The sequence below is a fragment of the Pristiophorus japonicus genome, chromosome 4, assembly GCF_044704955.1.
Source record: "Pristiophorus japonicus isolate sPriJap1 chromosome 4, sPriJap1.hap1, whole genome shotgun sequence".
NCBI lineage: Eukaryota > Metazoa > Chordata > Chondrichthyes > Pristiophoridae > Pristiophorus > Pristiophorus japonicus.
The window spans coordinates 9,954,995-9,961,044 of NC_091980.1; positions in this window are offsets into that span (position 1 = coordinate 9,954,995).

Consider the following 6,050-nt stretch of genomic DNA (forward strand, 5'->3'; position numbering starts at 1 on the left):
GCTGAGTTGGTGGAGGGATAAATGTCGACCAGGACACTGGAGGGAACTCTTCTGCTCTTCGAAATAGAGCAATGGGAATTTTTACATCTATCCATGAGGACATACAGAGCCACGGTTTAACAACAGCACTTCCGGTAGTGCACCGCTCCCTCAGTACTGCGCTGGTCTCCAGTCACCCTGGTTAACCCTTGCCACTGGACCAAGACCTAGCTCTGTTGAGCCTGTGCGGTGGCTGGTGTGCAACGGTCACCACATGCTAAAAAAAAAAATCCACGCACAGGCATCTTTTACCCTTCGGGTCCTTCATCGAAACACCTGTGAATTCGTGGAAGCAAGTCATCCTCGTTCGAGGGACCGCCTATCATGACTGCACTGGAACGTCGGCCTAGATTTTTGAGCGCAAGTTTCCACTGTGGCACTTGAACCCAGAACCTTCTGACTCAGAGGCTTGGGATGCCGACTTGAGTCACAGACACAAAAAGATACAGAGATAGGCTTTGAGAAGCATTATGAAGGTAGGCAGAAAGGGAGACAGAGAGAGAGAGTTCCAGAGTGCAGAGGCTGAAGACTGCTACCAATAGTGGAGAAGAGGGTGCATGCTAGGATGCAGGATGAGGAACCAACAACTTGCAATTATACTGTGCCCTTAATGTAGTAAGCCATAAAGGAGCAGCAAGCGACGGCCATGGGCAGCTTGGAGACATACCACGGCAAGGTACAGCGCAAGCTGGTGCAGGAGGGCGACGGCATCAAGATCCAGGTCGGTAATTGGAGCGTGAGCAGATAAACATAAGAACATAAGAATTAGGAACAGGAGTAGGCCATCGAGCCCCTCGAGCCTGCTCCGCCATTCAACAGGATCATGGCTGATCTGGCCGTGGACTCAACTCCACTTACCCGCCCTCTCCCCGTAACCCTTAATTCCCTTATTGGTTAAACATAGAAACATAGAAAATAGGTGCAGGAGTAGGCCATTCGGCCCTTCTAGCCTGCACCGCCATTCAATGAGTTCATGGCTGAACATTCAACTTCAGTACCCCATTCCTGCTTTCTCGCCATACCCCTTGATCCCCCGAGTAGTAAGGACCTCATCTAACTCCTTTTTGAATATATTTATTGGCCTCAACAACTTTCTGTGGTAGAGAATTCCACAGGTTCACCACTCTCTGGGTGAAGAAGTTCCTCCGCATCTCGGTCCTAAATGGCTTACCCCTTATCCTTAGACTGTGACCCCTGGTTCTGGACTTCCCCAACATTGGGAACATTCTTCCTGCATCTAACCTGTCTAACCCCGTCAGAATTTTATATGTTTCTATGAGGTCCCCTCTCATTCTTCTGAACTCCAGTGAATACAAGCCCAGTTGATCCAGTCTTTCTTGATAGGTCAGTCCCGCCATCCCGGGAATCAGTCTGGTGAACCTTCGCTGCACTCCCAAAATCTATCTATCTGTGACTTGAATACATTCAATGAGCTAGCCTCAACTGCTTCCTTGGGCAGAGAATTCCACAGATTCACAACCCTCTGGGAGAACAAATTCCCTCTCAACTCGGTTTTAAATTGGCTCCCCCCGTATTTTGAGGCTGTGCCCCCTAGTTCTAGTCTCCCTGACCAGTGGAAACAACCTCTCTGCCTCTATCTTGTCTATCCCTTTCATTATTTTAAATGTTTCCATAAGATCACCCCTCATCCTTCTGAACTCCAACGAGTAAAGACCCAGTCTACTCAATCTATTATCATAAGTTAACCCCCTCATCTCCGGAATCAGCCTCGTGAATCGTCTCTGTACCCCCTCCAAAGCCAGTATATCCTTCCTTAAGTAAGGTGACCAAAACTGCACGCAGTACTCCAGGTGCGGCCTCACCAATACCCTGTACAGTTGCAGCAGGACCTCCCTGCTTTTGTACTCCATCCCTCTCACAATGAAGGCCAACATTCCATTCGCCTTCCTGATTACCTGCTGCACCTGCAAACTAACCTTTTGAGATTCATGCACAAGGACCCCCAGGTCCCTCTGCACCGCAGCATGTTGTAATTTCTCCCCATTCAAATAATATTCCCATTTTCTGGGTTTTTTTCCAAGGTGGAGAGCGTCCGATCGAAAAGAAGGCGCGGAAGAAGACGAGACATCTAGAGGCGGGTCCCCTCAGTGCGCCAGAAAGTTTGACCACCGCGCTCAGCCCAACCCAGTCACCGGCGAGCGCGGGGTGCCCTGAGCCCGTGCCCGAGCCCTTGACCAATACCGCAGAGGGGCTCGGGCTCGGGCAAGATAAGGAAAAGGGGGGGGGGCGGAGCGGGAGGCCTCGGCAGACATGGAGGTCTCCCTGCCTCCGCGCACCCCCAGGAACAAAAGGAGGCACCGCCCCAATGAGGCGGAGGGGGAACAACATCCCTCCGCGGAGGAGGCGGTGCCCGCCGCGTGTCCCGCGTCCCCCACCAGCGCCCCCAAACTGCGCTGTTGGCGCGAGGAATCTGTCCCCGGGGAGGGTGAGGCAGTCGAGGCTGCCCAGCCGCTGCCTCCTGGGGATGGCGTGGAAGATGCCCGTCGTGGGGGGCGTGGGGCCAGCGGAAGAATGCGTAGCCGCCGGGTCGAGCGTCCCGGGGACTGAGGCGGGCGGGGCCGAAAAGGCCGAACCTGAGCCCGCCCAGCCAATACCCAACTTCCCCCGGGATTTGCTCGACTCGGCAGAAACTGAAAATGCCAATTTTATTGAATCCGTACACGCTGGGCTGGGGGGTGGCGGCGGGGAGGGGGAAGAACAACAACCCTCGCCCCCTACTGTGGAGCTGGGGGAATTGGAGGACCTGGAACATTACTTTGACCAGGTCTCTCCCTGTTCCCCGGTTCCTGGGGCAGAGGGGGAACCCCTTCCGCTGTCGCTTCCCGACCCAGCACCAATTTTAAAAGAGCCCAGTGGGGACTCCTCTGCCGACGATCCTGGGGGTGGGATCGGGGCAGAGCCAGGGCCAGATGGAGCGGCCGGGCCGTTTGCCGTATCTCATGCGGTCGACGGGCCGGCTGCTAGCGGCGACCTCCCGGAGGGGGACGGGGACTCGGTGGAGGACGCGGGTGAAGATCTCGAGTCCATCGCCAGTGAGGCGGTGGATCTGCTCGCGGCCGCCACTGAGACCCTCCTCATTCCCGTAGAGGAACTCCGGGACTTTTTGGTCCAGTGCCGGGGTCGCCGTGACCAAGCCCATCTGGCCCTGGAAAGATGGTCCGAGCCGGGGCTGCTCGTCGCGTCCGTCCGCGCTACCGCTAAAACCATGGCTGCGGGCGGCCCTTATCAAAGGCTCAGGGCCTTGAGCTGCGCCGGCTCAAAAAGTTCCTCGCTGGGCTGCTGAAGGAGTGGAGGTCAACAAACGACTCCACTCCTCCCCCACAATAGGTTAGGTAGAGGTTGCACTATGCTCTAGTCATGAAGATAACCATAGCCAGCCTCAACATCAACGGCAGCAGAGAGGCACGCCGTAGATTTAACAATTTTTCGCTCCTGCGGGAAGGGAAATATGCGGTGTGCTTCCTGCAAGAAACCCACAACGTTCCGGGAGACGAAGCCACGTGGCTCCTGGAATGGCAAGGAGAGGTCCGCATGAGCCACCTCACCGCCACTTCTAGTGGGGTGGCCATCTTGCTGGGCCCGCATTTTCAGCCAGAGATCTTGGGGGTCGAGGAGCCCGTGCCAGGCCGCTTGCTGCACGTAACGGTTCGCCTGGGGGACGTGACGCTCCATCTCGTGAACGTGTACGCCCCTCAGCCCGGCCCGCAGCAGACGCGCTTCTTTGAAGAGGTGTCCGCTTTTCTTGGCTCCGTCGACGTCGGCGACTGCATTGTCCTCGGGGGGGGGGATTTTAACTGCACCCTCGATGGGAGGGACCGCTCCGGTGCCCCGCAGTGCATGACGGCGATGGAGAAGTTGAGGGACCTGGTCGGGTCCTTCGACTTGGTGGACGTCTGGCGAAATCTCCACCCCGACTCCAACGCCTTTACTTGGGTGAGGCCTGGAGTAGGATGGTCTAGAGTCGACCGCCTTTACGTGTCTCGGGCGTACGTTTCCTGCGTCCCGGCGGCCTCCATGCGGCCGGTGCCGTGTTCGGACCACCACCTGGTGTGGGCGGAGCTCGCTTCGCTCCGCGCGAGGACGGGGTCCGCGTACTGGCACTTTAACAACCGGCTGCTGGAGGACGTGCGGTTCCAGGACTCGTTCCGTCGATTCTGGTCCTACTGGAGAAGGAAGCAGGGGGGCTTCCCCTCCTTGAGGCTATGGTGGGACGTGGGCAAGGCTCACGTCCGCGTCTTCTGTCAAGAGTACGCGAGGGGGTCGACCAAGAGGCGGGCGGCCAGGGTCGGGCGCCTAGAAAAAGAGGTGCTCGACCTGGAATCCCGTCTCGGTCAAGTCGTCCAGGACCCGGCCCTGCGGACGGTGTACGAAGCGAAGAAGGCCGCGCTGAAGGACCTGCAGCTCGTCGGGTCCCGAGGCGCGTTCGTGAGGTCGCGGATCCGGTTCCTGCGGGATCTGGACCGCGGCTCCCCCTTCTTCTACTCGCTGGAAAAAAGGCAGAGTGTCCGTAAGCAGCTCTTGACGCTGCTGGCCGACGACGGCTCTCTCGTCTCGGATCCGGAGGGCGTCAACAACAGGGCCCGTGAATATTACGGGGCTCTGTTCTCTCCGGATCCGTCCAGCGAGGAAGCGCGTAGAGTTTTGTGGGAGGACCTGCCGAAGGTCAGCCCGGAGGGCGCCGAAAATCTGGAAGCTCCGCTAAGCCTGGCGGAGCTGACCGGTGCCCTCGACCGGCTCTCGAGGGGAAAATCCCCGGGGCTGGACGGGCTGACCGTGGAGTTCCACAGGGCGTTCTGGGACGTCCTGGGGGGCGACTACGCGCAGGTCCTGGGGGAAAGTCTGGCGACCGGGGAGATGCCCCTCTCTTGGCGCAGGGCAGTCATCGTCCTGCTGCCTAAGAAGGGCGATCTCCGCCTCCTTAAGAACTGGCGCCCGGTATCCCTCCTCAGCACGGACTACAAAATTTTCGCCAGGGCGATGTCTTGCTCGCCTTGGTGCCGTGCAGGACCACATGATCCACCCCCACCAGTCCTACACGGTCCCGGGCCGGACAATCCACGACAACATCCATCTGGTCCGGGACCTCATCCATTGTTCCCAGGAGGCTGGTCTGTCGGTCGCATTCCTATCCCTCGACCAAGAGAAGGCGTTCGACAGGGTGGATCACGACTATCTGCTCGGAACTCTGCGCGCTTTCGGGTTCGGGACGCATTTCGTCGCCCGGATCCAACTTTTGTACGCCGCCGCGGAGTGTCTGATTAAGGTTAACGGGTCCTTGACGGCGCCCCTTCGCTTTAGGAGAGGGGTGCGCCAGGGATGCCCCATGTCCGGCCAGTTATACGCCGTTTGCGTGGAGCCTTTCCTGCGCCTCTTGCGGACGAGGTTGACGGGACTGGCTCTGCAAGGGCCAGGCGTGGAGGTCGTCCTCTCGGCTTACGCCGATGACGTGCTCCTCGCGGTAGAGGATCCCGCTGACCTGCGGAGGATGCGTGAGTGCCAGGAGATTTACTCGGCCGCGTCCTCCGCCAGGATCAACTGGGAGAAATGTTCCGGACTCCTGGTGGGTCAGTGGCGGGTGGACTCCCTGCCGGAGGAGCTCAGGCCTTTTGCCTGGAGCACGACCCATCTCCTCTATCTGGGAGTCTACCTTAGCCCCGACGAGGGAGCCAGGCCGGCGAACTGGCAGGAGCTGGAGGCCAAGGTCGCCGCTCGCCTAGGGCGCTGGACAGGACTGCTCTGAGTGCTGTCCTACAGGGGTCGAGCGCTAGTCATAAACCAGCTGGTGGCCGCAATGTTGTGGTACCGGCTGGTCACTTTGACCCCTCCCCCTGCGTTTGTCGCCAAGATACAGAAGAAGCTGGTGGACTTCTTCTGGAACAACAGGAAGCACTGGGTCTCTGTTGCGGTCTTGAGTCTCCCGCTTGAGGAGGGCGGTCAGTCGTTGGTGTGCGTCAACACCCAGCTCGCGACTTTCCGTCTTCAGACCCTGC